Source organism: Schistocerca serialis, chromosome 2 (genome assembly GCF_023864345.2).
Source record: "Schistocerca serialis cubense isolate TAMUIC-IGC-003099 chromosome 2, iqSchSeri2.2, whole genome shotgun sequence".
Taxonomy (NCBI): domain Eukaryota; kingdom Metazoa; phylum Arthropoda; class Insecta; order Orthoptera; family Acrididae; genus Schistocerca; species Schistocerca serialis.
In genome coordinates this window covers 30222535-30241945 of record NC_064639.1, presented here as the reverse complement: position 1 = coordinate 30241945, position 19411 = coordinate 30222535, and positions in this window count along the sequence as shown.

The window sequence follows — 19411 nt, the reverse complement described above, 5'->3', positions numbered from 1 at the left end:
AAAACACATGGATATTACATCACATCGTCTTTTAGATCAAACTTATAGTTCAGTTCTTTACGACGATTCACAGTGTCAATGTCCCTACGTACAAAAAACATCTTCAATCGCAAGCTGACAATAACATTACATTTCACAAGCCTTTTCTATGATTCTGCAGTTACATTTTTGCTGAAAACAAGAAAGTTTTACAAGAACGTCGTATTTTTAGTGTATCGATCCAGGCTGTATGGCTGCAAGGGTATCCGGAGTAGTAAGTGGGAGAAAGTCTTCCTTATAGTTGCTTATGCCCTCCAGTTCCTCCCTCTTTTATAACAGGATCCATTTGATGGCTCAAATGACCTCTGAGCACTATGGGACTTAACTTCTGAGGTCATCAGTCCCCTAGAACTTAGAACTAATTAAACCTAACTGACCTAAGGACATCACACACATCCATGCCCGAGGCAGGATTCGAACCTGCGACCGTAGCGGTCACGCGGTTCCAGACTGCAGCGCCTAGAACCGCGCAGCCACCCCGTTTTAAGTATGCCTCATATCGTGTTTACACATCGTACCTCAGCAGTGTACTTGCACTCAAACGTGTGTACAAAGTTGGAAAATTATTTTTATTTCAGTAAGATCACATTTTGTTTATTCCTAAACTCTTACCTTTGGATGCACTTTACTTAGATTGTCGTGCGTATGGTGTAAACACACTAAATTTTCATTAGCAGTTAGAAATCATATCACCAGAGCCTAAAAAAATTCAATATCGTTTTGCTCGATGTATTCATAAATAAAGCCTAGTGGTGTGGACACGCCAGCAACATGGCATGTACTTGCGGGACCGTATAATTGTGTACCTTAGTGAATCCAATATTTTCTCTCACTTACCTTGTATCTTATAATCATTAAAACACAAGTTGAAAAACTATAATACCACTGTGATCAGAAACTATTCAGCTATTCAGTCAACAGTGCAAGTACATCCTGTGTTAACATTGCTAGTCATCAATTGACGTGCATGTCCTAGCTTGCTTGTGTCCACAATCACTGACAAATGTAAACAGAAGTAGTGAAATGCTCCAATTGACGGAGCTGCATAAGAAGATACATCTACTTTAACCTGATCGTATTTCTTTTTACCATTGTTTACATATTTGACTCGTGTGCATAGACAGATTTAAAGTGTGATACTTAAACGAAGTGGAATTTCCTCAACTCTTTGTGTGCATAGAGTCCTTTGATTTTACCATTTTAAGGATACGCAAGTAAATAGCATCCGTCATGCGGAATATGTACAATAATATACGGACCAATATATCTTATTTGCCACTTAACGTTTTTCTTGGCTGACATGGGTCTTAAGTAATACTTTTTCTCTAACCACAGATCTGTTAACACCATGTAGCTGTTTGTCAAAATGTTTCTTACGGCGTTGAGCTTGTTCTGTAATAGAAATCAATACCTGTCTTACAGTTTCATTTGAATCTCCAGGTTGTCTTGGAACAGATGGGATGGGGTTAACCCATTCATTGTTTTCTTTCCTGTTGTATATTAATTCCGACGGTGTAACTGTTGTTTCGTAAATCGGAAGATTATTTACTACGAGTTCAAAACCGTTTAAGTATTCAATCCATTTAGGCTGTTTGTTGGCCTTCATACATCCTCAAACATGTTCAATTCACGAAGGACTCTTTCTATTGGGTTGGATTGCGGGCTATATTTGGATATCAAAATTTGTTTCACCTGCTGCTCTTTTAGAAATTGTTTCCAAGTATGGCATGTAAAATTGGTTGCATTATCTGATCAGATCGCGTGCAGTTTCCCAACAGACGGAAAGTAGTCATTTAGCATACGTCTAATAATAGGCTTAGCTGCGGTTGTTTTTGTGGCATACAATTTCACATATTTCGAAAATACATCATATACACCAATTATTTGTTTCACCCCCCCCCCCCCTCTTGCAGAGGGTAAATAACCCGTATCATCTATGCATACCAGCTCTAGAGGGTTTTTTGGTAAAATAGGATGTGACTGTCTCGCAGTTCAGTTTGACAGGCTTAGCCTTTTGACAAACAATACCAGTTTTCAAAATCTGTTGTGTGCGCCGTAGCATATTGGGAATGTAGCAGTACACATTCACTTTTTGTACAGTATTTGCGGGCACCGTAGTGTCCCCAAGTGAAATGAGTATGCCAAATTGAACTTTCCTCACACGCTTCGGGTACACAAACGCACCACACATCGCTGCTTATGATTCTCCTATAGAATAACACATCTTTGTACAACTTGTAATGCTGTCGTACAGGTCCAGGTGGGTTATTGTTTAATTGAAATCTGACTTTCTTCCACCGCTCATCTTCTTCCCGCAATTTCGCCATGTTGTTACAGGTCCAGGTGGGTTATTGTTTAATTGAAATCTGACTTTCTTCCACCGCTCATCTTCTTCCCGCAATTTCGCCATGTTGTTACACACATCCAAAAAATATTTTCTAAATTTAGTGTTCTATATGAGCATAACCTTAATTTCTGTGTTTTGTTCTATCAACTCTTCAAACTCGGGTAACCCTTGGGGTAACCGTGACAGTGCATCGGCGATTACGTTGTCTGTGCCCTTCATATATATAATTTCAAAACCATAAGAGAGAGAACACAAAGTCAAAGTCCACCGCGCAAGGGGATTATGTATTAACTTACATGTGAGTAAAAAGCTTAACGCCTGGTGGTCACTGTAGACTGGTATATGTTTGCCAAATAGATATTTAATTATCTTGAATGCCCACACAATAGAAAGGGCTTCTAACTCTGTGGTGGAATATCTGCGTTCACATTGAGATAGTGCGTGGCTAGAAAAGCCAATAACGTTAACATTGTCTCTGCCCCACCTTCATCCAGCTGAAACAGACAGGCTCCTAATCCCGAAAATGAAGCATCTGCTGCTATACAAAAATCTTTGCTCATGTCAGGTTGCCCTAAAATATTGTAATTTACCAAAGCATGTTTTATACTATCAAAAATCAGCTTGGCACTGTTGCGTCCAGTTCCACTGCTTGTCCTCCTTTACGTCTAATAATGCAGAATCACTCAGCAATTGGTTCGGAACGAACTGGCGGAAAAATGAACACAAGCCTACCAGTGCCTTCAGCTGTCCCTTTGTGCAAGGGGCTGGAAAATTTCTAATCGCTAATTGTTTCCAAGGATCAGGCTATATCCCAGCGGGCGAAATTATGTGACCGAGAAATTTGATGTCTTTTCTTACAAATTTTGATTTCTTAAGGTTCGCTGTAACACCAGCTGCTGAAAACCTCTAACATCCTGTCAAATGTTCTATATGTTCATCCCAAGTAGGAGTTGCTATTAAGGTGTCTATACATGGTGGTCCATTGATTGCGACCGGGCAAAACATCTCACGAAATAAGCGTCAAACGAAAAAACTACAAAGAACGAAACCTGTCTAGCTTGAAGGGGAAACCAGATAGCGCTATGGTTGGCCCGCTAGATGGCGCTGCCATAGGTCAAACGGATATCAACTGCATTTTTTAAAATAGGAATCACCATTTTTTATTGCATATTCATGTAGTACGTAAAGAAATATGTTTTAGTTGGACCACTTTTTTCGCTTTGTGATAGATGGCGCTGTAATAGTCAAAAATATGGCTTACAATGTTAGACAAACAGTTGGTAACAGGTAGGTTTTTTAAATTAAATTACAAAAGAAGATAAGTTTGAACATTTTATTTCGGTTGTTCCAATGTTATACATGTACCTTTGTGAACCTATCATTTCTGAGAACGCATACTGTTACAGCGTGATTATCTGTAAATACCACATTAATACAATAAATGCTCAAAATGATGTCCGTCAACCTCAATGCATTTGGCAATACGTGTAAGGACATTCCTCGCCACAGTGAGTACTTCGCCTTCCGTAATGTTCACACATGCATTGACAATGCACTGACGCATGTTGTCAGGCGTTGTCGGTGGATCACGATAGCAAACATCCTTCAGCTTTCCCCACAGAAAGAAATCCGGGGACGTCAGATCCGGTGAACGTGCTTCGACGACCAATCCACCCGTCATGAAATATGCTATTCAATACCGCTTCAACCGCACACGAGCTATGTGCCAGACATCCATCATGTTGGAAGTACATTGCCATTCTGTCATGCAGTGAAACTACTTGTAGTAACATTGATAGAACATTACATTGGAAATCAGCATACATTGCACCATTTAGATTGCCATCGATAAAATGGGGGCCAATTATCCTTCCTCCCATAATGCTGCACCATACATTAACCCGCCAAGGTCGTTGATGTTCCACTTGTCGCAGCCATTGTGGGTTTTTCGTTGCCCAATAGTGCATATTATGCCGGTTTACGTTACCGCTGTTCGTGAATGACGCTTCGTCGCTAAATAGAACGTGTACAAAATATCTGTCATCGTCCCGTAATTTCTCTTGTGTCCACTGGCAGAACTGTACGTGTCGTTCAAAGTCGTCGCCATGCAATTTCTGGTGCATAGAAATATGGTACGGGTGCAATCGATGTTCATTCTCACCGACGTTTTAGAGATTCCCGATTCTCGAGCCATTTGTTTGCTACTGATGTGCGGATTAGCCGTAACAGCAGCTAAAACACCTACTTGGGCATCATCTTTTGTTGCAGGTCGTGGTTGACGTTTCACATGTGGCTGAAAACTTCCTGACTCCTTAAGTAACGTCACTATCCGTCGAACGGTCCGGACACTTGGATGATGTCGTCCAGGATACCGAGCAGCCTACATAGCACACGCCCGTTGGACATTTTGATCACAATATCAATACATCAACACGATATCGACCTTTTCCGCAATTGGTAAACGCTTCATTTTAGCACGGGTAGTGTATCACGAAGCAAATACCGTCCACACTAGCGGAATGTTACGTTATACCAAGTACTCATACGTTTGTGACTATTACAGCGCCATCTATCACAAAGCGAAAAAAGTGGTCCAAGTAAAACATACATATTTCTTTACGTACTACACGAATATGTAATAAAAATGGGTGTTCCTATTTTAAAAAACTCAATTGATATCCGTTTAACCTATGGCAACGCAATCTAGCGGGCCAACCATAGCGCCATCTGGTTTCCCCTTCATGCTAGACGACTTTCGTTCTTTGTAGTTTTTTCGTTTGATGCTTATTTCGTGAGATATCTGGCCCGGTCACTATCAATGGACCACCCTGTATATACTGTGAGTTTTTCTAAGAGGTCAGGTCCTAACACGGTGTCGAGTGCAGTGATGAAAACACCAGCACTCACATTTAACCCAAAGGGCAAAATGCAATACTGGTAGGACCTGATTGCAAATATGAATGCTGTGTATTTCTTACTTTCAGGTTGTAGCGTCACATAAAAAGTGTGAGACAATTTTTTCCTTGTGTATAAGACCATTTACCATGTATCGATATAGTGCCACGCACACGGCGAAAGAGAAATAATTTAAACACCAATAAACATGACCAAGTGAAGCAATAAAGAAATCCTTTGTAAACGTTTCACGAATATATTATGTGTGTATGTAGAACATTCATAATTATTTGACGTTTTTTTAACTTTGAATCCATGACATATTATTACCTTAGACAATCGTGTTCTTGTTAAATGAATTAGTGATTATGATCTGTGCCTCAGATGAAGAGGACAATTAGGTTCATGTATAAACAGTAAAAATCATTGTAATAATTTCTCTGTTCTATTTGGGTTTCGTAACGAGTAAGACTTGCGTGTTAAGCAAATGTATATGCTGGCCGTGAGTCTTTTGTTCATGAAGCTTGAGATCCGCCATTAGGCGAGTTGTTGTGAAAAGGCGTTTAAAATTAATGCATTTTTTTTGAATATATAGAGTTTGAGCAAATATGTTTTTAAAATAATGTTAAGTTGGCAGCCATTCGTCCCGTAAATAATCTAGACATTTTCAGCATTTAATTTAGCGGAAGCCGCTGTACCAATCTGCGAGGGCAACGGCCGCAGACGTGGCACATTTAAAAAATATTTATTTCAGGCATCACAGTCGCTTCGCCGGTAAAGCGAGGTAACATAACAGTATTTAACATTTTCTTACAGCTTCCAGCAGTGCCGGCAGACTATATAATACTATTCAGTGCATTTCTCAGTTTGATTTGGAAGGTACTGTGCGACATGTTCTATGCGATCACAAAAATATAACGAATAACTGTGTTATGACTTTATCGTTTTCACATTTTGTGGCAAGGTCTGCTCTGTGAAACTAAAGCAATATTTTACATTTTTTCCCTGAGATTAAGAGAACGCGGGTTAGCCGCGCGCCTGTTCTAATTAGCAGTGTTCAAAAATCCACTGCACAACGTAACCAACATTCAGTGTTGTGACGATCATTTGAATTTCATTACTGACTTTTCTGAATACGATGCAAGGTAGTGAGTTCAGACACAGTTTTCTTTCTTTCTTGATTGCGTTACAGTAGCAAGTGAATGTTTCCTACATGATTATCCAGAGCAGACGCGGAAAAGCAATAATTTGATCCACAGTGTGCCGCATTTATGATATAAGTGTTTATTCCCTCTCCCACTCCATGTCTGAACTTAACATGTGTGTGCTAGTGTGACTCATACAGCCAGACTGAAATATTTACTCAACATTACTAAAAATTACTTGCTTTTATGAAGAAAGAATTACCAAGCAAAGACAGTGTAATAACATTGAATCAAAACGAGAGCAACTTGTTACAAATAATGTTGTGTACTGCCATCAGCTCCCAGTTTCAGTTTTATATCAGTTTGAACATTGAAAATCCAAACTTTATATATGTGTAGCAGCAAGTAAGTTGGTACATGGTAACTAGTAACTTTGCTTTACGATATTAATCATATCTAAATAAATAAAACCACAAGCCGAATAAAATTAACTCCAGTAGTAAAAAAGTGGGAGGAGTAAGGGAGACGGAATACGGTGGTGGGGAATTTGCTAGTATGAACTACGGAGGTCGACACTAGTTAAAATTGTACTCCATGGAACCGCTGCAATTGTTGTTCTAGGTTTTCAGGGCGGGTCGTTACTGGAACAATAATCTTATTGATTTCCCTGGCTCCAGAACAAGTCTCACCGATTTATCCGCTTTCTTTACTGCAAGCAGTGTACTGAAATATGGCGATAAGAAGGTCTCTATAATATTCCATGCAAGCATCCTTATCTCCTGAGCCATTGGCTCTCTTTGTGACCACGGTATGGAACAAGTGTTTTTTCAGAACGTGTCGTGGGGGAGGACATCCATGCGATATTTATACGTTCTAATAACTCCAGGTTTCTTGTCGAACACGCGTACATAACGTAACAATGCACTTCTGATGTCGTCCTTTTGTTTATGAGAGATTCCTGTGCATTCTGATATTTTATCCTCAAATTCTTGCTGCTCTACTTGCTGACACCACATTTCGTTAGAATCATGGCGTCGAAAGGTGTCTACTTTTAAAATTTGGATGTGTATAGTTTGACAAGGCTTGGCGTCGCTACTTTTGACGTTTATCAAATCTACAGTACATTTCTTCCCATTTATAAACAGATAAAATTTCCCAGTTTTTAGGACAGTTTTTGCACATTTTTCCCTTAAGAAATCCATGCCAAAAATACACCGTTCCGTCAGTCCTTCCACTACTACAAAAATTGCCCGAAAACCGGTATCTTCAATTTGTATTTAGACCATGGTTTGTACCTTAATTAACTTAGATTTTTCACCTATGGCTCCTAATATCCTGCAGTTCTGAACCGGATAGGTCGGTAAATCTTTGTGGCTGTCAATCTCTTTAAACAAAGCCTTCGACATAACACAATTTTTGCGCCAGTAACCAAAAGGATGTGAGTAGGTATTTTTCCTACTATAGCCTGTATGCTAGCTTATACTATACCATCCTCTTCATACAACTGTGGTTCTCCCACATTGGTTAACAAATCACGAAAGTCCTCTTCATCTTGATATCTTAGCAAGTTATTACCATGGTAGCACGAATCGCCCCCACGACTATTCATGGCCAACAGTGGAGAGCATAATAAAGCCACGTATAGTTTAACGCCCCATTATTACAGTTTGTAGGTGTTTCGTTCGTCACTTCTGTAATATTCACCCTCGACGTGTTGTTACTCCATTGCACATTGCGATCATGATTTTGCCATGAGTTTACAGGTGTAATGTTACTTTGAACTTGGAACTGATAGTGTTGATTGCTAATCGGGTACTGCCACTGCACATTTCGTGGATTAGCAGCGGTGTTGCTAAATTGAGGCTGAAAATTACTGAGACCGTTACTCCACTGAATTTCCGTTATCGTTCCTATTCCAGTTTCGCTTCCGGTTACCGGAATAGCCTGAGTAGTTTCTGTCCCCATTTTTTCTTTTTATTTTAAATCCTGGATTAAAATTTTGATTATGGTTGTTACTGAAATTGCCTCCCGAATTCGGACATGGCATATGCGCTGCTGCTGCGGAATCGACAAAAGCCGGTCGTGACTCAGTCGCGCACGCTACATTGTTGACGCCGTACTGTGGCTGGCGCTTCGTAGGCTGGTTGCCACCGCTGCTACGGAAATTACTTTGATTGATGTGTCTTTGTCTTGCGTCTTCATTAATTAAGTCAATAGAGTCCAAGGCAGATAGAAAATACTCCAAATAGCTTTCGGATACTTTTACTACCTTTTCCCTGAATATGTCACGGTAGTTCAGCTTACAGACTGCGTAGGACGTCCGTGTGTGTCACTGGTTCATCCCAGAATCTTGTTTTATTTAAATATTTCCGAAAGTACTTTCGGAGTTATCCAAATTTTGTAATATATTGTTCAGGGTTGAATAAAGCTTTTCTTAATCTCTCTTGCACTCCATGTGATCGGCCTAAATTTCGCTGTCACTCCTAGAGGTCTACCGGTAGCCAATTTCATCAGCTCTGTGGAACAAGTCAACACACTACGCTCAAGTACGGCTGAAGAGATTCGGAGAGAGACGTGCAGAGCCCTTACCAGAGCCAGGCCACCTAACATCTATAGAGACCAGAGGATGGCCCTCAGGAGATTATGAGAAGATGACGACATAGTGGTATTGCCAGCAGACAAAGGGAACTCCACAGTCATACTGCAGAAAGGTGACTATGACCTGAAGATGCGGCGACTTCTGGAGGACCCGTCTTACAAACCACTAGAGCAAGATCCAACTGACAGGGCGGACAGAAAAACCACGTCTCTGCTGTAGGAAACTGGCCGGCCTGAGAAAGTTATCAAACAACTGAAATCCAAGGCACCAGTATCACCCATACTCTATGGACTACGTAAAATCCACAAAGAGGGTGTACCACTACGACCCATTGTGAGCAATATTGGGACAGCCACCTACCCAGCTGCAACATATCTCAAGAAAATGTTGGCACCGTATGTGGGGAAGTGTGCACACCACATCCGCAACTCACGGGACTTTGTGGAACGTCTTAAAAACCTACGTTTCTCAGATGCAGATTTAATGGTCAGTTTTGACATGGTGTCCCTGTTCACCAGAGTGCCCCTTAAGGACACACTTGACTTAAACAGTGAGAAGTTTGATGGAGCTGTGCTGGATCTGTTTAAGCATATTCTAACATCGACTTACTTCCTATGTGGAGGTCAATTCTATGAACAGACTGAAGGGGTGGCGATGGGTAGCCCCTTGTCACCAGTAGTGGCCAACCTGTTTGTGGAGAAGTTCGAGGACGAGGCTCTTACGACTTCCTCTTGCCAGCCAACATGCTTCCTGAGATACGTTGATGACACATTTGTCATTTGGCCCCACGGTCGCGAAAAACTGGAAGACTTCCTGGACCACCTGAACTCAAGGCATCCGAATATTAAATTCACTATGGAGCTAGAAAATTACAGTCAGCTTCCGTTTCTGGACGTCCTGGTGAAGAATAAGGCGGATGGCACCTTCAGCCACAGTGTATACCGAAAGTCAACACACACACAGACTTATACCTAAAGGCCGACAGCTGCCACTACCCAGCACAGAAGACAGAGGTGCTTAGAACACTCGTACACCGAGCCAAGACACTGACTGACTGACAGCCTGGCAGGGGAATTTGAATATCTTAAAAAAGTGTTTGCTAACAACGGATTCTCATCCAGGGACATCTGCAGAGCTCTACATCCCGCTAGACGTCAGGATACACTGGAGAACGAGCAAGAAGAAGAAATCAAGAAGCTGGCATTTTTACCGCATGCTGGGCCTGTTTCTGCCAAGATCAGCAGAATACTAATGAAACATAACATCAAGAGTGTCTTCTGCCCATCTAGCAAAATCAGGGTTTTACTTGGAACACTCAAAGATGACCTGGGCTTAAGGAAGCCTGGCATTTACAATGTTCCTTGTGAATGCCAAACGACTAGAACGGTGGAAATCAGATGTAAGGAACACCAGCGACATACCAGGCTAAGGCAGGCCACAAAATCAGCAATAGCAGAACACTGCCTAGAGTTGGAACATTCCATGGATTATGAGAACACCAAGGTCATGGTCCAGACCCCCAGGTTCTGGGATAGTGTCATCACTGAATCTATAGAGATAAAGATGGCACAAAACCTGATTAACCGGGAAGCAGGATACCAGCTAAGCACTACATGGAACCCGACATTTGAACTGCTGAAGCAACACCGGAGAAAATATGTTTCCAACACCAACAACGAGCCTCAGACATCCACACACTGCGGGCATGAACCAAGAAGGGAACACCAGGAAGCCTCAGCCGCAGTCAGAGGCGGCCAGAGCGTTCGCGGACGGAATAGGGAACGTCCAGAGCGGCAGGGGAGCGCCACTCGCGGGCGAGGACCGAGAAGGGAACACCAGGAGGCCACCACCGCAGTTGGAGGCGGACAGAGAGGGCGCGAACGGAATAGGGAACGTCCATAGTGGCAGGGGAGGGCCACTCACGGGCGTGAGTCTGTTCATAGAATTGACCTCCACATAGGGAGGAAGTTGATGTTAGAATATGATTAAACAGATCCAGCACAGCTCCATCAAACTTCTCACTGTTTAAATCAAGCGTGTCCTTATGTTGGCATGTTGGCCAAGAACCTTCAGGGTAGCTTCATCCAGTGTCCTGTCACTCAAATTTACAACATTGCGAGTGTCATGATTTTGTTGCACTCTGCTGTTCAGGCGTTCAAATTTTGCCAATTGTCGGGCTGTAGCATTGTTCTTAATGCATGCTGCTAGTGACCGAGACACACCATCAATTCTGTCCCAATCCTCTTGCTCTAGTTTGACAGCCATGTACAGATGTAGATGTAACAGCTCCCTGGACGTGACATTAAGCCTATGGCGGATGTCACGGACTCTTTCTCTCACCAGAGCGGTGCTGGCTTGGTGCTTGATAGTGTTGGCCACCCTAGACGTATTATGATGTTTGATTTTGGCAAATACAGGCACCACATCTCCATCTCTGCATCTGAGGAGGAAGTTGAGTAAGCCCACCATCCTCTCTTTGCGTTGTCGCAGCTTGTCCAGTTTCTTCATATTGCAGCACATTTCATCCCCGTGGAGTCTTGTTATGTAATTTCTTAGACTTTCCCTGCGATTTGATGACATCTCGTGGAAATCGGGTTTTCTGCCGGATATCAGCGTCTTCCAAACACGATTTTTCGACGTCATTACCTGACGTCTTCATCAGATGTTCCCTGAGACTGGCTGCTTACTGGACCGGGTCCCATATTTATGCCTGCCCGGTGCCTGGTGTTCTGTTTGCCGTTCCCTAGTCGGTCCGCGCCCGCGAGTCGCGCTGTCCTGAGTCGGCGGTCGATGGTGACACCGAGGTAATGCGCCGTTGGACGCCATATGACAGGGCTGCCACTGACGGTGAGCGGTTGCAGACCTGCAGGAACGAGTCGCCTGGTGACGATGAGGAACTGCGTCTTGGCCCCATTGAATTGTAGACGCCACTTGACTGCCCAGGCTGCCAAAGTTTCAACGGCGAGCTGCAGACGGCGGCGCATGACGGCGGCATTGAGGCTCCTTGTATATAGTGCCGTGTCATCCGCGTACAGGGCGAGCCGCACACCGTCGATCTTCGGCGCATCAGAAGTGTACAGTGAGTACAGGAGTGGCCCCAAGACCGAGCCCTGTGACCGACCGGCGTTGATGCGGCAGACGGAGGACAAGCCATGCGCGGCCCCACATGGAAGGTCCTATCGGCAAGATGGGATGATGATGATGATGATTAGTGTTTTAAGGCGCACAGCAACGAGGTTATCAGTGCCCATTGCCAAAAGATCAATTCAGAGCCGATCTTTGAGAGAATTGGTAATGTTCAAATTGCAAGATTGGACACAGCACATGAAAACATGTAGATAAAACGAAAACTAAAATAGCAGTACAAAACAGGTAAAAATAATTTACGGTGGCTGCGTGACCACTTACAAATAATGGTTGACCAAACCACTGTACATCACATTAAGACCTCAATCCCAATATTTTGGAAGAAGTCCAGACATCACACAAAAACGTAAAACTCGAGCGACGCTCGCCTCATTATTAGTTAAAAGAGAGGGCAGGTCTGGTGGGAAACAAATCTTCCCTCAAACCCGCATATAAAACGCACTCAGTTAAAATATGTCGTTTCGACAGCTGTGTCCCACATGTCTGACACGTTGGTGGCTCCTCACGACGTAACAGAAAACCATGTGTCAACGGACAATGTCCTATTCTAAGCCGTGTAAGGGCTACTTCGTCAGCTCGTCGTTGTCGGAAGGAGGTGAGCCATGGTCGGACAGAATCCTTCACCGCTCGCAACTTATTATCCCTCACGTCCAGCCACTGAGCCTCCCACCAACGCATGACCTTCCGAGTCACGAAAGATGTTATTGCCTGCAGGGGGACGGATGGAGCAAGCCTCTTTGGCATCCACATCTGGAAGTTCATTTCCAGGAATCCCTATGTGCCCTGGAACCCAGCAGAAAATTACATCCTTACCCTATTGTTACAAGAGCAGGAGTGCGTCCTGCACTTCTTGCACCATCTGATCTGCTGGGTACATCTGTCAAGAGCGTGTAGAGCACTTTGGGAATCGGAGCAGATGATGAATTTCGTGCCATGATGTCGGCGCATATGCTCTAATGCTTGCAAAATGGCAAACAGTTCTGCATAGTAAACTGAGCACTGCTCTGGGAGCCCTATCCTACGGACAGTATCGGGAAACACAGTAGAGCAGCCCATAAAATCCCCGTTTAGACCCATCCATGTAAACAGTAATAAAATCTGAATAGCGTTCTAAAATCTCAGTAAGTTTAATTTTAAGAAGGTGGTCTGGGGTACAATACTTCTTGTAAGCAGCCAGATCAAGAAGTAATCTTGGCCTCTGTAGTAGCCAGGGAGTTCCCTACTCCATCCCTGGTGGAGGACCTTAATGCCCTCCAGGTGTACGGACTCTAGACTCTCCTTTGCATGGATGCCAGACGGCTTTGTGGCCTTCGGAGGGTGGCGGAAGAGACGTCCAGTGCCGGCTGGGAAAAAGTGTTGGGCGCCAATGAAAGAGGAGTGGACTGGGCCCTGTACGCGTGCCGTACCACGAGGAGAAGACGTCGAATGGACAGCGGACGCTCTCCCGCCTCGACACAGACTAGCAACTGGACTCGTGCGATAAGCCCCTGTTGAAAGCCTAATACCCTCATGGTGAATCACATCCTACATTTTGAGGTAGGAAGGTCTTGCAGAGCCATAAGATTGACATCTGTATTCCAGTCGAGGTCGCACAAATGCCTTATAAAGTTGGAGCAGACGTGCCCTATCAGCGCCCTAAGAACTATGACTGACGCATTTAAGGACGTTTAAAGCCTTGAAACGGCGGACTTTTAGATCCTTTAGGTGTGGCAACCATGTGAGCTTCTCATCAAAAATAAGCCCGAGATATTTCACTTTTTCCATGAAACGGAGAACAGTGTCTCCTAGTTTTAAAACAGGGAGATTAAAAAGAGAACGGGAACGGTTAAAATCTACACAAACAGTCTTCTCCAAAGAGAATTTAAAGCCTGTGGTCTTAGACCATTCCTCCAATCGCAGGAGTGTCAGCTGTAATTGGCGTGTAGCAGCTGTGAGGGAGGAAGACGCACAGAAAATGGAGAAATCGTCCACAAACAAGGAGCACTGCACGGACCGTCGTATTGTGGACCCAATACTATTGATGGCAATTGTGAAAGCTGTCACACTGAGGACACTTCCTTGAGGGACACTGTTGTGTCACCGCCAGACACCACACTTGCTAGGTGGTAGTTTTAAATCGGCCGCAGTCCATTAGTAGATGTCGGACCCGCGTGTCGCCACTGTGTGATCGCAGACCGAGCGCCACCACAAGGCAGGTCTCGAGATACAAACTAGCACTCGCCCCAGTTGTACGGGCGACGTAGCTTGCGACTATACTGACGAAGCCTCGCTCCTTTGCCGAGCCGATAGTTAGAATAGCCTTCAGCTAAGTCAATGGCTACGACCTAGCAAGGCGCCATTAGTAACATTGCATGTATCTAAAGAGTCTCACTTGTATCGCCACAAGCTCCAGATGTACCAAAAGGATGGATTAAAGTTAAGTATTCCAGAAGCTACGTACTTTTCTTTATAGCATTCATTACGTATCCTGTTTCAGACCTCACGCCCATCTGCGTCAGCGTAGCGCGTGCCTTTCGGCTCCCTCTCATTGTGTCTAGGCTGTCTTGTCTAGACACAACAGACACCGTTCTCCCGCTTAAAACGGTCAGACAGGACATTCCCAACGTTATACTTAAAATACCTGTCCGACAGAAAGGATCTGATGACTGTGGGTAAACGCCCACGGAAACCCCACTCATAAAGCTGCCGCAAAATATTATGCTTCCAGGTAGTATCGTGCGCCTTCTCCAGGTGGAAGAAAATCCTGATAAGGTGTTGCTTACGTAGGAAAGCATCTTGTATCGCTGTTTCGAGTAGGATCAGGTTATCTAGGGTGGAATAATACCTCCTGAACCCACACTGGCAGCGGGTAAGTGAGGATCTGGATTCGAGAACCCACACCAGGCGCCTATTGGCCATACGCTCAAATGTGTTTCCTACGCAGATCGTGAGACTAATGCTACGATAGCTACTGGGTTCGGTCCGATCCTTCCCTGGTTTCAAAGTGGAATTAAAATCTATTCTTTCCACGAACTAGGAAAGTCACCTGTCTTCCAAATTTCATTAAAAAGTTGGAGAACTTCCTTTGACCGCAGATCCAACTGCTGCAGCATGCTATATGATATCAGGTCTGGACCAGGTGCAGTATCCCGAGATACTGATAGTGCAGAGCCCAACTCCCACAAAGAGAAAGGCTGGTTGTATTCCTCAGTGTTGGTTGAACGGAAATCAAAACCAGCCCTCTCCTGTGTACCCCGATAGCAAAGAAATTCTGCGTCCTGGCTAGAATCGGCCGTAATAGTTTGAAATGATTCTGCCAAAGCCCGGGCGATGTCTCTTGGAGATGTTAGGAGACACCCCCACCCACGTATAGCTGCTATTGGCGGTCGGGAGTATCGCTTTGAGATCCGCGTAATGGCTTCTCATACTTTCCTTGAAGATGTGGACCTATTGATGGAGTTCAGGAACTCACACCAAGACCTCCGTTTACTCTCCCTAATGATTCGTCTCGCCCGCGCCCGTGCTATTCGGAAAGATGCCAGATTCACATCAGTGGGGCACCGATGGAATCTTCTCAAAGCCGCCCTTCTGTCTCTGATTGCGGTATGACAGTCGTCATTCCACCAAGGGACAGGCTGCCTCACAGGCGTTCCCTTTGACTTTGGAATGGATACATTAGCGGCATGGTGCATCACCACCGTAATATAATCCACCCAATCCTGGACGCCTTCACACTGTTCAAAAACAGCCAACGGCCGGTAGAGCGTCCAGTTTCCCTTCCGGAACAACCATTTCGGCGGGTGTTTGACACGACCCATTTCAACTGGCAGGTGGAGCCAGATAGGATAATGGTCGCTGCCACGATGGTCGTCGCCTACGACCCATTGAGCAATGTCCACAAGCACAGGTGAACAAATAGAGAGGTCTATGGCAGAAGACGAACCTGAAGCGGTGCTAAAATGCATGGCCTAACCTGTGTACAGCAGTATGATGTCGGAAGTCCTGATCAACTGCTCAATCATCTGGCCTCTGGGGCAGGTTTTGTTTGAACCTCATAATGCATTATGAGCATTAAAATCTCCTAAAATGAGAAAAGGATGGGGTAGCTGATCAATGAGCTGGGCGAGGGCTTCATTGTCAATGAGCTCACCTCATAGGTGAGGAGTGGAATGTGTCCTTAATGAACACTGCCACCCCACCCCGAGCCCTAGTACCAGTCAGATCGTCTTTCCTATACATGTGATATCCTGTAAAAACAGGCGTGTCAGTCTCTTTAAAATGTGTCTCTTGCAAAGAGATGCAAAAGGGGTTTTGCTGTACTAACAGCCGCAATTCTTCAAAGCAAGGTCTGACTCCATTCAGATTCCACTGAAGTATGGGAGCCAAATCAGCGTTTCGGTTTAGATTTTCCCCCGTCTTTGCACCGCGCTTGTGAGGCACTTGTGGAGCGAGTGGCAGCAGAGGGGCTGCCAGGTTCTGGGGAAGAGGTATCAAACTCCATGACGATTTCCTCCTCATCAGTCAGGGATGCCATGATATCCCATGGTGCCTTTGGCAGGTTTGACGTCAGATGTCGTGCCCCTTTCCCTGGCCCCGTTTTCTTTGTGGAAGCCGGGGATGGGGGAAGTGGAGAGGCACTCAGCTACAGTGAAGCCTTCGAAGGCCCTCCAGAAACATTCTCTGCAATAGCGTTTGGTGCAGTCGGAGCAGCCAGAATGGCTATATCTTTATTGGTTGTGCTCTGGCAAATAAAAACGCAGGTAAAGGTATTGGTTTTTGTTTGTTTGTGGTTTTAAGGCGCAAAACTTCTATGGTCATTAGCGCCCAGCCCGTGACTTAGGAAACAGGAAAAAACCGAAATTTAAAACCAGCAGCAATAGGAACAAAGTCATAAAATTGGAGAAACTGAAAGCAGAAGGAATGCTTAAAAATCCACTACAGAAAGGGGTTGGTTGTCCCCAAAAAAAGCTTCAAATGACTGACGTCATTTCACTGTCACTAATAAACTGGAGAACGCGATCGGCTGAGCGCGTGTCATCTGCTAAAATCTACGATATATCAGGCGATAGCTGTAGACGGGAGCGTAACGGATTAAAATAGGGGCATTCAATTAAAAGGTGTCTGACCGTCCACAGCTGAGAGCAGTGGGGACAGAGTGGGGGAGGATCGCCGCTTAAAAGATGTCGATGGCTAAAAAGACAGTGCCCTATCCGGAGTCTAGCTAGAATTACCTCCTCCCGACGACCCGTTCGGGAGGAAGAGGTCCAAGCGCAAGGAAGGGCTTTCACTTCCCGCAATTTATTATGGGGAACTGTTGACCAATGCGCATGCTATAGATGAGCAACTTGGCGACATAAACCGCTCCGTAGATCGGTGAAGGGAAGCGACTGAATAGCTGGCCGAGGAAGAGAGACTGCAGCCTTGGCCACTATATCGGCCGCCTCATTCCCACAGATACCAGCGTGTCCCGGGAGCCAGAGGAAAGCCACCGAGGCGCCTCCCAGGTGGAGCAAGCGCAGACAGTCCTGAATCCGGTGGACCAGACGCTGCACAGGGTAAAGAGTTTGGAGACTGAGGAGAGAGCTGAGAGAATCTGAGCAGATTACGTACTGTATCCGCTGATGGCGGCGGATGTAGTGGACAGCCTGGAGAGCAGCGTAAAGCTACGCAGTATAAACCGAACACTGGTCGGGAAGTCGAAAGTGATTTGGGGTGTCGCCAACAATATAGGCACTCCCTACATCTAACGATGTTTTCGAGCCGTCGGTGTAAATAAATGTGGCGTCCGTCATTTGTGCACATAGAGCAGCAAATGCCCGACGGTAAACAAGTGTAGGGGTACCATCCTTGGGAAATTGACATAGGTCATGGAGCAAGTAGGTCCGGGGGCGGAGCCAAAGCGGTGCTGTACCCCAAGTTGTCAAGAAGGTTTTAGGAAAGCGGAAGGAAAGAGAATGGAGCAGTTGACGGAAGTGGACTCCCGGGGGTAGTGGGGAGGAGGAGCGGCCTGCATACCCTACATCAAAGGAGGCGTGGAAAAAAGGTCATGGGTGGATTAGCAGGCATGGAAGACAGATGGCTAGCATAACGACTCAGAAGGACTGCCCGCCGATTGGACAGCGGAGGTTCAGCAGTCTCAGCATAAAGGCTTTCCATAGGGCTGGTGTAAAAAGCTCCAGACACTAAACGTAATCCACGGTGGTGGATATAGTCGAGACGCCGAAGAATAGACGGCCGAGCAGAGGAGTAGACTATGCTTCCATAATCCAATTTCGAGCGCACTAAGGCGCGATAGAGGCGGAGAAGGACCACTCGGTCCGCTCCCCAGGAGGTACCAGTCAGGACACGGAGGGTGTTAAGGGAACGCAGACAGCGAGCTGAAAGATAGGAAACGTGGGAGGACCAGCACAGTTTTCTGTGAAACATAAGACCCAAGAATTTAGCGACGTCGGAAAACGGAAGGTTGACAGGACCTAGATGTAAGGAGGGCGGAAGAAACTCCTTACGTCGCCAAAAATTAACACAAACGGTCTTACTGGGTGAGAAACGGAAGCCGGTTTCGATGCTCCACGAGTGGAGGCGATCGAGACATCCTTGAAGACGTCTTTCAAGAAGGATGGTCCGTTGAGAGCTGTAGTAGATCGCAAAATCGTCCACAAAGAGGGAGCCCGAGACATCAGGAAGGAGACAATCCATAATTGGATTTATGGCGATGGCAAACAGTACAACACTCAGCACGGAGCCCTGAGGTACCCCGTTTTCTTGGGAGAAAGTACGGGAGAGAGTAGTGTTCACCCGCACCCTAAATGTGCGCTCTGCCATAAATTCACGAAGAAAAAGGGGCAGCCGGCCTCGAAAGCCCCAAGAGAACAGTGTGCGGAGGATGTCTGTCCTCCAACAGGTATCGTATACTCTCTCCAGATAAAAAAATATTGCTACCGTTTGGCGTTTCCGGAGAAAATTGTTCATGATATAAGTGGCGAGAGCAACAAGATGGTCAACTGCAGAACGATGCTTTCGGAATCCGCCTTGGGCTGGTGTTAAAAGACTGCGGGATTCCAGCCACCAAGCTAAATGGTAATTCACCATACGCTCCAAAACCTTACAGACACTACTCGTGAGAGAAATGGGGCGATAACTAGAGGGGAGATGTTTGTCCTTTCCAGGTTTCGGAACGGGAACGACAATAGCTTCCCGCCATCGTCTGGGAAAGGTACTGTCGGTCCAAATTCGATTATAAAGGCGAAGGAGGTAACGCAG